Source organism: Thamnophis sirtalis, unplaced genomic scaffold, assembly GCF_051295495.1.
Source record: "Thamnophis sirtalis isolate CommonGarterSnake01/CBP01778 unplaced genomic scaffold, rThaSir2_p1.2 scaffold_3, whole genome shotgun sequence".
Lineage (NCBI taxonomy): Eukaryota > Metazoa > Chordata > Lepidosauria > Squamata > Natricidae > Thamnophis > Thamnophis sirtalis.
Window position 1 is genome coordinate 164,449,719 of NW_028261383.1, and position 13,230 is coordinate 164,462,948.

A 13,230-nucleotide genomic window follows, 5' to 3' on the forward strand; every position below is an offset into this window, starting at 1 on the left:
ATTTAAAACAGCTGTGTTTACTTTTGTATATACAGCAAATATTCCATACTCCACATGTATAAAGGAAAATATATACACAGTGCATTCAGAAAGTATTCAAACTCTCTTCCCTTTTGTCAATTTTATTATGCTACAGCCTGATTCTACAGTTGTTGAAATTCTCATTAAGCTACACTTAGTACCCCATAATGACAAAGTGAAAACAGAATTTGAGAAATATCTGTACATTTGTTAAAAAGAAAAACCTGAAATATCACATTGGCACAAGTATTCAGACCCTTTGCAACAACGTTTGAAAGTTAGCTCAGATACCTCCCATCTCTCTTGATCATTGCTGACATGTTTCTACATCTTGATTGGAGTTGACCTATGGTAAATTAAATTGATTGGACATGATTTGGAAAGGCACACACTTCTCTATAGAAGGCCTCACAGCTGGCAATGCATACTGTAGCAGAGCAAAAGCCATGAGGTCAAAGGAACCGCTTCCAGAGCTCAGAGACAGGATTACTGCAAGCCACAGATCTGGGAAAGGCTATAATAAAATTTCTGCTGCACTGAAGATTCCTAAGAGCACAGTGGCCTCCATAATTCTCAAATAGAAGAAGACTGGCACAACCAGGACTCTTCCAAGAGCTGGTAGCCCGATCAAACTGAGCAATTGGTGGAGAAGGGCATTAGTAAGTGACCAAAGAACCCGGTGGTCATTCTGACTGATCTCCAAAGATCTTGTGTAGAGATGGGACAGAGTTCCAGAAGGACAACCATCACTGCAGCCATCCACCAATCTAGGCTTTATGGCAGAGTGGCTAGACCAGTAATGGCTAACCTTTTTCGGATAGCATGCCAATAGTGGAGGGAGTACAGGGGGCTCATACACGGGTGTGCCCACACCCATAATGCTATGTACGTGACCCCCCCGCTTTTGGCCTGCGATAGACCCATTTTTTGCTCTCCCCAGGCTCCAGAGGCTTTGTAGGAGCCTGGGGAGGGCGAAAACAGCCTCCCCCACCCGGAGGCCCTCCAGAGGCTTCAGGAGGTTCCCCTGAGGACTCCGGAGGGCGAAAAATGGCCATATGGGCAGCGACTTCCATATGGGCCGTTTTTCGTCCCCCGGAGCCTTTAGGTGGCTTCCCGTTGCCTTTTTCTGGGTTGCCCGTAGAGCCGTTTTTTGCCCTCCAGAGCCTTCAGGAGGATTTCTTGAAGCCCCCGTAGGGTGAAAAACGGCCCTACGGGCAACCCAGAAGTGACTTCCTGAACTTCTGGTTTGCATGTTGGGTAATTTTTCGCCCTCTGCAGGCTTTAGGGAAGCCCCCGGTGGGTGAAAAACAGCCAAAAAAAGAAGGCTGAAGTCAGCTGACCAGCGCACACATGCGCATTGGAGCTGACAGGGCAATGCCTCACTTGCCTTAACAAATGGCTCCACGTGCCACCTGTGGCACGCGTGCCATAGGTTCACCATCACGGGGCTACACAGAAGTCTCTTCTCAGTGCAAAACACATGAAAGCCTGCTTTGAGTTTGCAAAAAAAAACAAAACACCTGAAGGACTCTCAGACTGTGAGGAACAAGATTCCCTGGTCTGATGAAGCCAAGATTGAACTGTTTGGCCTCAATTCTAAACGTTATGTCTGGAGGAAAGCAGATACTACTCATCACCTGCCCAATATCATCCCAATAGTGAAGCAGCATAGTGGTAGCATCTTGCTGTGGGGGATAGCAGGAACTGGGAGACTAGTCAGGGTTGAGGGAAAGCTGAACAGAGCAAAGTACAGAGATATCCTCAATGAAAACCTGTTCCATAGCACTGAGGACCTCAGACTGAGCCGAAGGTTCACTTTCCAACAGCACAACATTCCTAAACACACAACCAAAACAACACAGGAGTGGCTTAGGGACAACTCTTTGTATCTCTGGCCTAGCCAGAGCCCTGACTTGAACCCTATTGAACATCTCTGGAGAGACCTGAAAATTGCTGTCCACCAGTGGTCGCCATCCAACCCGACTGAGGCTTGAGAGGATTTGCAAGGAAGAATGGCAGAAAATCCTCCAATCCAGGTATGCAAAGCTTGTCTTGTCATACCCAAAAAGACTCATGCTGGAATTGCTGCCAAAGGTGCTTCAACAAAGTATTGAGTGAAGGGTCTGAATATTATGCCAATGTAATATTTCAGTTTTTTTTATTTTTAATATATGTACAGGCATTTGTAAAATTCTGTTTTCACTTTGTCATTATGGGATACTGAGTGTAGATGAATGAGGAAAAAAATGAATTCCAGCAACTGTAGAATCAGGCTGCAGCATAACCAAATTGAAAAATGTGAAAGGGTCTCAATACTTTCAGAACGCACTATATATCTAGTTTTGTTGAACTACTACTCTCAGCAATCTCATCAAATTGGGGGTCTGTTTAGGAAGACCTAAAAGATAATTGGAATAGAGAGCAATATAGGAAATGTTTTTTTACCTGTCAAAAAGCAGAACAGAGCCTGCTTCAAGTATAATTTTGTCCAGTGCCACCCTATATTATGACTTACCCACTTCCTCAATGGTCCGTTATCTGCGACCCTTTAGATAATAATGGACTCCAATTTCCACTTAAAGCAGCTAAGCAAATGGCCAAGGATGCTGGATATTTAGTCTAGCATGTAGAATAGGACAACATTCTAGAACATCCTAACATTCTATAACAGTGTTTCTCAACCTTGGCCACTTGAAGATGCCTGGACTTCAACTCCCAGAATTCCCCAGCCAGCATTCGCTGGCTGGGGAATTCTGGGAGTTGAAGTCCAGACATCTTCAAGTAGCCAAGGTTGAGAAACACTGTTCTATAACAACTTGATAGTATTTCATTAGAAAAAGACAAAGAGCAAAATAAATACATAGTAAAGAAATAAAATTCAAATGTCCATTTTGTATTACTAGCATTTTGCCTCTTGATCAGGGGTTCCAAGATTTTATTTTATTTTTTAAATTACAGTACAGGTTCTACAGCCTGAAAAAGTTTTATAACCCCCTAATCTGGAGAATCCCAGCTTTCCACTGTCAGGAAAGTGATTGTGAACCAATGGATTAACAGAGCTATTTATTTAAATCTAGGCAATACAAACTATAAGCAGAACTGTAACCATGGTTTACTGAGTTAATCCAACTTTCCGAGCATATTTTAGTTTATAAACCCCATTAGTCAGAGAGGCTACATAGTCTGATGGAACTGCACAATATATTAAGCTAAAAGATAAATAATGCAATACTGTAATTATATATAGCAACATCTAACATTTCTCCATAGGAAGGGGTACACTTGGTTAGTGCTTGGACAGGAGAGTCTAGAAAATACTAGACTCGGAAATGAAAACACCTTAGATCTTAATATATGGCCTCAAGTAAATATTTACAATACAGTAGCCAATTGTTGACACCTATGTATTTTCAAGGATTTATGTTTAAAATTATATTTCTTGTGGTAAATTTGCATGGGAGATGCATTGCATCTCCTAAGCTGCTTTTGTAACTCCACAAGGGACCAACAGCAGAATGGAAGGTGAAGCTTACAGAAGCCAAGTCTCTTCAGGGCTACCACATCTGGACTATGAAAATCCAGTGGACCATTGTGTAGCTGCAAAGAGATACAGAAAATAATTCATTGTTTCTACCTAGTGGGCACCCACATTTTAACATCTCAAATATGTAATTTTTAAAGTACAGGTTGTCTTTGATTTACGACCCCAATTGAGCCCAAATTTATGTTGTTAAGTGAGATGTTTGTAGGTTTTACCCCATTTTACGACCGACCTTACCTCAGTTGTTAAGTGGATCATAAGTTAGTATCCCAATTATGTGAATCGGGCTTCCCTATGGACTTTGCTTATCAGAAGGTCCCAAAAGCTAATTGCACGCAGTAGTGGGATTCCTAATCTTTTCCTACCGGTTCTATCAGAGAGCGCTTTGCGTATGCGCGCAGCACTCAAAGACTGCCCTCAGTATCATTGCTGGTGAACTGAGCTGTTTTTTAGCTCAGCTGAGGCGTGGCAATCCGCTCTGCCGCGCGAATCAGCTGAGGTAAAAAACAAGGAAATACAGGACAGGGAACGACAGGGTGGGGCTAACCAGAGGTGGTATTTGCCGGTTCTCCGAACTACTCAAAATTTCCACTACCGGTTTGCCCGAATTGGTCCGAACCACTTGAAAATATGAACCAGTTGCCAAGTGTCTGAATTTTGATCACATGACTATGGGAATGCTGCAAAGGTTGTAATTGTGAAAAATGGTCATGTCACTTTTTTCAATGCCGTTGTAACTTTGAACTGTCACCAAAGAAACTGTTGTAAGTCAAGGACTACATACAAATATAACAGACAAGTCAAAACTGTGATGCAGCAGGAAGAAAAAGGGGCTTAAAAACCATTGTTCATCCTTATTTCTGTGGGCTAAGCACATTAGGGAGGAGTGTGCAGCTGCCAATGTTTAAAAATCTATGAAGTGAAAAGTGAAATGAAGAATACATGATGCTGTTCATCTAGCTCACACCATGTGTTAAACCATACTGTGGTTTTATGTTTGGATTAATGTCATGCATGACTCTTGACAGTTTAGTATTTGGTCCAAACAAGCCTCTACAGCTGATCAAAATTTAAATGAAAATTGGCTTTCAATGGTATGTGAATCTCATTACAGTGCTTGAGAGTGTGGCCAATATTTTTTCACTATACTTTAACCCTGGCTTTTAAGAATGCCCATTCTTCCTTCTTTCTTGGTAATAAGGGATATGTTGACTTCAGGCTCAGCAACAGAATCTATTTTCCTTGTGAGCAGATTCAGTGAAAGGTATGAGACAAATAAGAATGTTTTTCCCTACTGAATCATGGTAATTATTTTACACAATTGGGATTTTTCTAAGGGAAAAACCTCATTTTAAAAAATAGGCTATTCTAGAGTTACCAGAAGACCAGAAAGGAAAATAAGACACCCCCCAAAAAAACCTCAAGAGATACACTTTGTCGTGTCTCTCTCTCTCTCTGTGTGTGTGTGTGTGTGTGTGTGTGTTGTTCTTTTAAATTAGATTTTCATGTTATAGAGGTCCATAATGTTACACTGTAAATGTTCGTGGGATAGTATATTACTTTTTTAAAAAATGATTATTTCTTAGTTCTTTTTAATTATTATTATTTTATGTTACAAAATAAAGAGTGATTGCTGAAGTACAATCTTAAACAACATCCTTAGAATATCCTGGGGCTTACCAGCATCATTAATCAAGGAATTGTTGACTTCACTAATACAGCAAAAACTTTCACACAATGTCAATTTCAAGAGACACACATTTTTAGCATGTTACAGCTGTGAACTGATATGATTTATAGTAAATCTTGCATGTAGCCCATATCCACATAATCAACTTAACTCCCTCTTCTCCCCCTTTTGTCCCCACGCCACCCCAATTTATCCCCTACATCATTCTAGTTACTTATGAATTTGATGAACTAAGCTGTTGCCTTCCCAAAAATGTGTTACCAAACTCCTGATTTTTTTTTGTTAGATAAAACCGTCTAATTACTTTATCAGAAAAAAAATGTTTCCCCCCCACTTTTTTAGTAACAGCTGGGCCATTTTCTTCAAAAAGCAGTTTTTATTAAAACATATTAAATACAGATTGTTCCTCTAAAACAGTGTTTCTCAACCTTGGCAACTTGAAGATGTCCGGACTTCAACTCCCAGAATTCCCCAGCCAGTGAATGCTGGCTGGGGAATTCTGGGAGTTGAAGTCCGGACATCTTCAAGTTGCCAAGGTTGAGAAACACTGCTCTAAAAGTTTCTAATCGTTTATTTCCACCATTGGCCACCAGATGACCCTATTGTGCAATCCTACTTCATCTTGCTGTACAATTTGTATTTCCTTGGCACCAGTATCCACTGTTGACCTTTATTTAGTTTCATATTTTCCATTAGTAGACTTCATACTTGCTAAACCCTTTGGATGATAGATTCCTCTTTACCTTTATCCATCCTTCTTTCCAAATCATACCCAATTAATTCAATTCCATTTATACAGTCTATCTCTCCTTCTGCTTCCCATAATTTCTCTACATAATTTCTCCTTAAGAGGGCTGCACTAAAATGCCATTTGATTATAGGCCATTAAATTGCTATCGGTTCTTAGCGAACAGACTTGCTACAGATGATCTGTTTCCTATCAGATCCTTCAGGTCTTCCAATGGTGCACATGGATCCTGCTTGTAACTGAGCCCACTGTATTTGCTGGTCAGCCCTTCTTCACTTTCCTTCCACAATCCTTTGCCAGGATTATGGACTTCTCAAGAAAATTACCGAAGGGCTTATACAAGGTGTCAAAAGTATTAATTATTTCCCTACAAAACTATATTGCTTTCATTCCTAATTCCCATTATGCCACAGCATTATAGAAGATGCTGCTCTTACATATCTATTGCAGTAGTGGGAGTCAATATTTTTTAATAGCGGTTCTGTGGGTGTGGCTTTGTGGGCATGGCGTAGCTTTGTGGGCATGGCAGGGGAAGGATACTGCAAAATTTCCATTGCCTCCCCACTCCTGGGGGAAGATTACTGCAAAATCCCCATTCCCTCCCCACTCTACTAACCTGCTTTCCAGCTCCGTTCTCCTGTTCAAGGCAACAAAAGAAGATCAGCTGGGAGGCAGTGGGGGCGTGGCCAGCTTATTTGCCGGTTCTCTGAACTATTCAAAATTTCCACTATCGGTTCTCCAGAATCGGTCAGAACTGGCTGAATACCACCTCTGATCTATTGCAAGCTAAACTAAGGAAAAGATTTATGGATTCCTCTGGATTCGTTTTCTCTTCTATGTTCTAACAGGAGAGCAATGCAGCTAAACTCACTTGCAACTAAAATGGTCAGAGACTAGCAGCAATATACCAAGTCAGCCGTAATCAACAGAATTTAAAAAAATGGATTTGAGATAGTAAATGTATTTAAACTGGAATATTCGACTAATGGAATGGATATTAAAACATTGGCCTAAGGTGGATTCTGCTGCTTTTATAGTATGCAAAAAATACAATGGGTAAATTTTGTCTGGCTCTGGCATTAAAGGGATGGAGACCACTTCATTTCAGTGCCTATTTTACAACTGTAAAAATTAGATGTGCTAATTTTGTGTGTCAATCTGCATTATAAATATGGTATCTTTTCCTAATGGATGCTTTGAAATTTTAAAATGCATTTTTAATCATAAATCAAGTTTACAGTCTTTATTTACTTATTTTAATGCATTGACCTGTAGTAGTTATTAGTGCCAAAAATATGGAATTGTGCTTTGAGAGAGTCTCACTGAATATTTTAAGTGAGTCTTGCAAGCACAATGTCCTTGCTCTCTCTTTATTCTTTTGTAGCAGTACAACACATTTCAGACCATAAACTGTGGTTATTAATTCTGCTTAAATTATATTCTAAAAAGTGTAGGCATCACGGCATCTGTGGTAAAGTTATTTCCAGGTGTGACTATTGGAAGAAAGAGGATTCATGCATTAAAAAAAAATTCCATCGCAGTCCTGGCTTCTTTTAATATTAAACTAAAATTGGTTTCATAGCCATGAAATGTTGCAAATGCTAGTTACATTTGGTGTAAGTTCGTTCGTTTATTGGTTTTGTATGCCGCCCACTCCCGAAGGACTCCGGGCAGCTCACAATAAAACAGGGGAGGGGATAAATAAGACGATACAAACAATATTAAAATACACAACAGTCATAATTGAAGCGGGGCTGGATACTTCAACAGCCCGCAGCCTGCTGGAACAGCCAGGACTTAGTAGCTTTACGGAAGGCTGGGAGGGTAGTAAGGGTCCGGATCTCCACGGGGAGCTCGTTCCAGAGGGCCGGAGCAGCAACAGAGAAGGCTCTCCCCCGGGGGGTCGCCAGCCGACATTGGCTGGCAGATGGAACCCGGAGAAGGCCAAGCCTGTGCGATCAAATTGGACTTTGGGAGGTAATTGGCAGGAGGCGGTTTCTCAGGTACCCAGGTCCGAAGCCATGCAGGGCTTTATAAGTAACAACTAGCACCTTGAAGCGAGTCTGGAGACCAATGGGCAGCCAGTGCAGCTCGCGGAGGATAGGTGTAACACGGGTGTACCTAGGTGCACCCACAATCGCTCGCGCGGCTGCATTCTGGACTAGCTGAAGTCTTCGAACACTTTTCAAGGGCAGCCCCATGTAGAGCGCATTGCAGTAATCCAGTCTTGAGGTAACGAGGGCGTGAGTGACTATCTGAAGTGCCTCCCGGTCCAGATAGAGTCGCAATTGGTGCACCAGGCGGACCTGGGCAAAGATCCCCCTGGTCACAGCCAACAAATGGTGATCTAACGTCAGCTGTGGGCCCAGGAGGACTCCCAAATTGCGAACCCTCTCTGAGGGGCGTATAATTTCACCCCCCAGACTGAGAGATGGAATAATTAGCCAATCTTTGGGAGGGAACATCAATAGCCATTCAGTCTTGTCGGGATTGAGTGCAAGCTTGTTCGTTCCCATCCAGACCCTAACAGCCTCCAGGCACTGGCACATCACTTCTACCGCTTCACTGAGTTGGCACGGGGCGGACAGATACAAGGGACAAACAATAGCGTTAGCATCTTTCCAAGACCTTGACAAACATTCCCGTAAGGTTTAAGATATTAAGCAAATCCCACTTTAAAAAAAATTAAAAACCCTGAAAACATATTCTATTTTGGAACTCACTGTTTGAAAATATGCAGCAAAATAAACATCTCCAAAACACAACAGAATGTTATAAAAGCAAAAAAGCTTGTTTATATTCTTCAATATCCTGTACAGTTTAGCACCTATTTTAGTTTGATGTAGACAATATGTAGACAATAGGATTATGAAGTGATAATAATAATAAAAATGATTGGAACGAATAAGTTATTACTTCTTCACTGCTGTTATTTGATTGCTGGCAAATTGCTTTTCATTTGTTTGTTGGGTTGGATTCTTAGCTTTTGTTTCTAAAAATGGGATATAACTTCTTAATTATCAGAATATAGGTAATCCTTATGGTTTATGACCATAATTGAACCCAAAATTTCTGTTCTTAAATGAGACATTTGTTAAGTGAGTTTTGCCCCATTTTACGACCTTTATTGCCTCAGCTGTTAAGTGAAACACTGCAGCTGATAAGTTAGTAACCTGGTTGTTAAGTGAATCTGACTTCCCCATTGACTTTGCTTTTCAGAAGGTTGCAAAAGGGGATTATGTGACCTTGGGACACAGCAACGGTCGTAAGCATGAACCAGTTGCCAAGAATCTGAATTTTGATCAATGATCATGGGGATGCTGGAAAGGCTGTAACTGTGAAAAACGATCATAAGCCACTTTTTTCAGTGCTGTTGTAAGTTTGAGCAGTCACTAAATGAAGTGTTGTAAGTGAAAGACTACCTGTAATAATATTAACAAATGTGAACATTGAGTTGTTGAAGTTATCCTAGGCATAGAAGTAGAAAAGAGGGAAGTATGACTGCTAGCTAGAGGTTGGACCATGGCCTCAGGCACTTGTGGAAAATAATCATTTTCTCTTACCCATCATACAATTATGAATCATCTGGTACCAATCACTTTGGCATGATCATAAAAGTTGAAAATTACAAAGATGCATGTCTAGGGTTTACTTCTGCAAAGACCACAAAATTATATCTTTTTAAATGATCAGTATATAACCATTCCTGTATTTTTGCAGGAAAGCCGGCCAGGTGTACTTTTCTCGGGTTTTTCGCTTGTGTCACATCATTGTAGAAACATGTTTGTTCATCATGGCATCGTGTAACAATTTGGAGGAGTTACATTTCTAATTGCAAAATGCCAGTCTAGAATAATTGGAATCTAATAGAAGGCCTGCTTTGCACAATTGGCCAAAAAGGTGGCAAACTTCAGGGGGATGAACTTGCTTCTGAAACTGTAGCTGGAAGCTTATGGAATAAAATGTTCACTGATGATGGTGATGGGGCAGTGGGGGCCGGCGGCATCCTCATCCTCACTGTACACGCCATGCGTGTGTGCGGTAGCGCAGAAGCTTTAAAACAGAGGTAAGGGGCTCGGGTGGGCGGGCCCTCTGGAGCACCGTACCGGAACGGTATCCAGTGCTCCGGGCTGGCTCCAGTAAGCCTGTACCGGGGCGTACCGCCTGCAACCCTCCACTGTGACGGGGATATTTAAATAAAGAAAATGTGTATGTTCAGGAGAGTGCTACATTTCCTTCTTCTGATATCTAGTTTGGGATATTTATGTTTATAAGTTTTGGGATACAATTACGTGAGCCTTTGTTGAATAGGAAAATATGAGGCTATGAGTACGATCAAAATACTGGAGCAGCTTGGCATCTCTTCAAAATCGCAATCACATCAGAGACTAAAACTCATCCCAGCAATGTGTCCCTGCAAAGCATACATTTCTGCTGAGCTATGAGCAGTCCTCCATTGTGATGGTTCTGATCTTTCTTAATGTCCATCAACATATGACTAAATCAGAAAAAGACGGTTTGTTCCCTTGAATTGGTTTGGCTGAGGTGCTCTTTGGTTCTTCCTAAGGAGGCACCTAGACCCACCTTCACCAATGTGCTCCCCTCTGAATGCGAAGGTCTAAAAATCTAACCAGTTTCCAATTATGACCCATTTGTTCTGCGTCAAGTTAAATGCTAAATGGTAGCACTGGAAATGAGATGAGAGTGATGCCATTTGCCCAGAGTGAGCAAAAATATTGGAAACAACGTTCCGAAGTGCATAGCAAGGATCATCTTTGTTCCTTTGGTGGAGGAAGAACAAAAGTTTGTTTGACATCTATTCCCCCAAAAGATGACTTAAGAAAGAGATTTATTTTATTTTGCTTCAGGACTGCTTTTCCTCCAGCAAGATGATGTTAAGGAAGGTTCCACCACAAAACCATGGTCGACTAAAGCGCGCTCGATGAAACTGCGTACCTGACGTCATCACAGTGCGACGAAAAAAGCACGCTGTGAGCGGTAAAGCTAAAATTAACGCGTAAACCTAAACCTAACCCCCCCAAACCTAACCCTAACCCTAACCCTAACCCTTAACCTAACGCTAAACCTAACGCTAACCCTAAACCTAACCCCTAACCTAACCCTAACCCTTAACCTAACCCTAACCCTAACCCTTACCTTTACGTGAATCGGCTTGCTTTAAAAGCGCTTTTTAAAGCGCCCTTTTTTCTCCGCGGTCGTTGTTGTTGCGCTGCTGATGACGTCAGCGACGCGCTTTAATCGGGCGCGCTTTAGTGGACCGCGGTTTTGTCGTGCCATGGTTAAGGAAATGCCTTTTCCAGTGCCAAGGCATGTTTTTCTCAAATATATCTGAAAAGCCTCAAACTGGAGAAGGCCTCTCGATGCCAAAAAACCCCTAAGCCATCCATAATTAGCATGCCAATATTGTCTGTAATTCTGATTTGATTACAGTGCAAGAATCATTATGGTTAAAATCAGCATAAAATATTGCCAAACTCAGAATTCTCTGAAGTCCAAGATACAGATTTACCAACAGATTTTTTTATTTGTTGTATAAGGGGACTGACCTCAATGCGTTTTTTTCAACCATAATATTGTGCCAAGGATGAATTTGGCTAGGACGTAACTGGTTAGAAAAAGAAAGCAAGCTACGGAGTCGTAATCTTCTTGAAAAAGATTCCTTTGGAAGGAGCTTGACTTCTGATTGGAAGTGCAAAGTGAACAAGCTCAGATGGTCCAATGTTTTGAGATAGAAACAGAGACCTTTTTGTATTTTCACCTTTTGTTTCTCACCAAGGATTACCAGACTTATTTGAACTTACTCTGCCTCCCCCCCCCCTGTAAGCATTGCTAAAGCTTCCTCTCTGTTTGCTATAATCTTTAATCCTTTAATAGCCTCATGCTGATTGAAAAATACAATCTGCTGGTTCTTTTGGTGGGAACATAAATTGGGAAATAATAGTTATTTTAGATTGCATCAACTTTTGATACCATGAACAGAATAGTGGCTCAGAATTATCTTATTTTTCGGAGTATTAGACGCACCTTTTCCCCTCAAAAAAGAGGCTGAAAATCTGGGTGCGTCTTATATACTGAATATAGCATTTTTTGCCTCCTGAAACCCTGCCCCTTCACCAAAATGGCCATGCATAGCCTCTAGGAAGCTTTCAGAGTGCTCCTGGAGGCTGGAGAGGGCAGAAATGAGCAAAAAAGGCCCATTTTTTGCTCAATTTTACCCCCCCAGCCCCCGGGAGCACTCTATAAGCTTCCTAAAGACTATTCATGCCCTTTTTTGTGGAGGGAAATGGGCCCATTTTCGTGAAAAACGGGCCATTTTTGGGAGGTCTGCGGAGTGCAAAAACTTTTTTAAAAAATTTGCCTCTTTAAAATCTTGGTGCACCTTATACTCCGGTGCATCTTATACTCTGAAAAATACGGTATTTATTTTATTTCCATCCCACTTTATTATTTTACAAATAACGTCAGGTAGTAAACATATCCAGCACACTTTCCTCCTAGTTTCCCTTCAATACCAAGTCTGTGAGATGGGCTGGCCCAAAGACCTTCGTGGCTAAGGTGGGTCATGAATTCATGGTCTCTTGCTTTCTAGCCTGGTGTCTTAACCACTAGATCAAACTGGCTCCAAATCTTGCTGTCCAAAACATAGAGGCAGATAACCCTCCCCGTAATTCCATATGCAAAAATGCATTTGCACCACAGGGTCAGTTACATTTCATTCTCGCATTAGTAATAGGACTGCGTAGTTGACTGGGGGCACAGAACAGGCTAACCTAAAGTATTCAGGCAGAATGAGGGGAGGTGTCTACATTTCCAGCATCTTCCACCTACAGTAAGTCAGTTGCCTCACTCTGCCCAACAGTAGGGCAGACCTGGAAGTGTATTCCTTCTTCCATTTCCTTCTTCTGCTGCTTTGCTCTTCTGTCTTTTACTTTAGGGCAAATTACAGGAGGATTGCATTAGCTCTTTACTCTTAAGAAATGCTTTTTGTAACTTAACACCACTGGCTTGGCAAAAATTTGCAGTGAAACTACATTATTCGCTCAGGAGTACATTGGCTTACTGTACCTCAGTGTCACAGACACTGCAATTGGCAAGCATATCTGTTGTGAATTACACTGTTCGCATAATAATTTCATTACTCCAATGACAGAAATTAAATCCTTTTGTATTATCGCACAATTTGCACAAGTGCAATTTGTGTAAATTTGT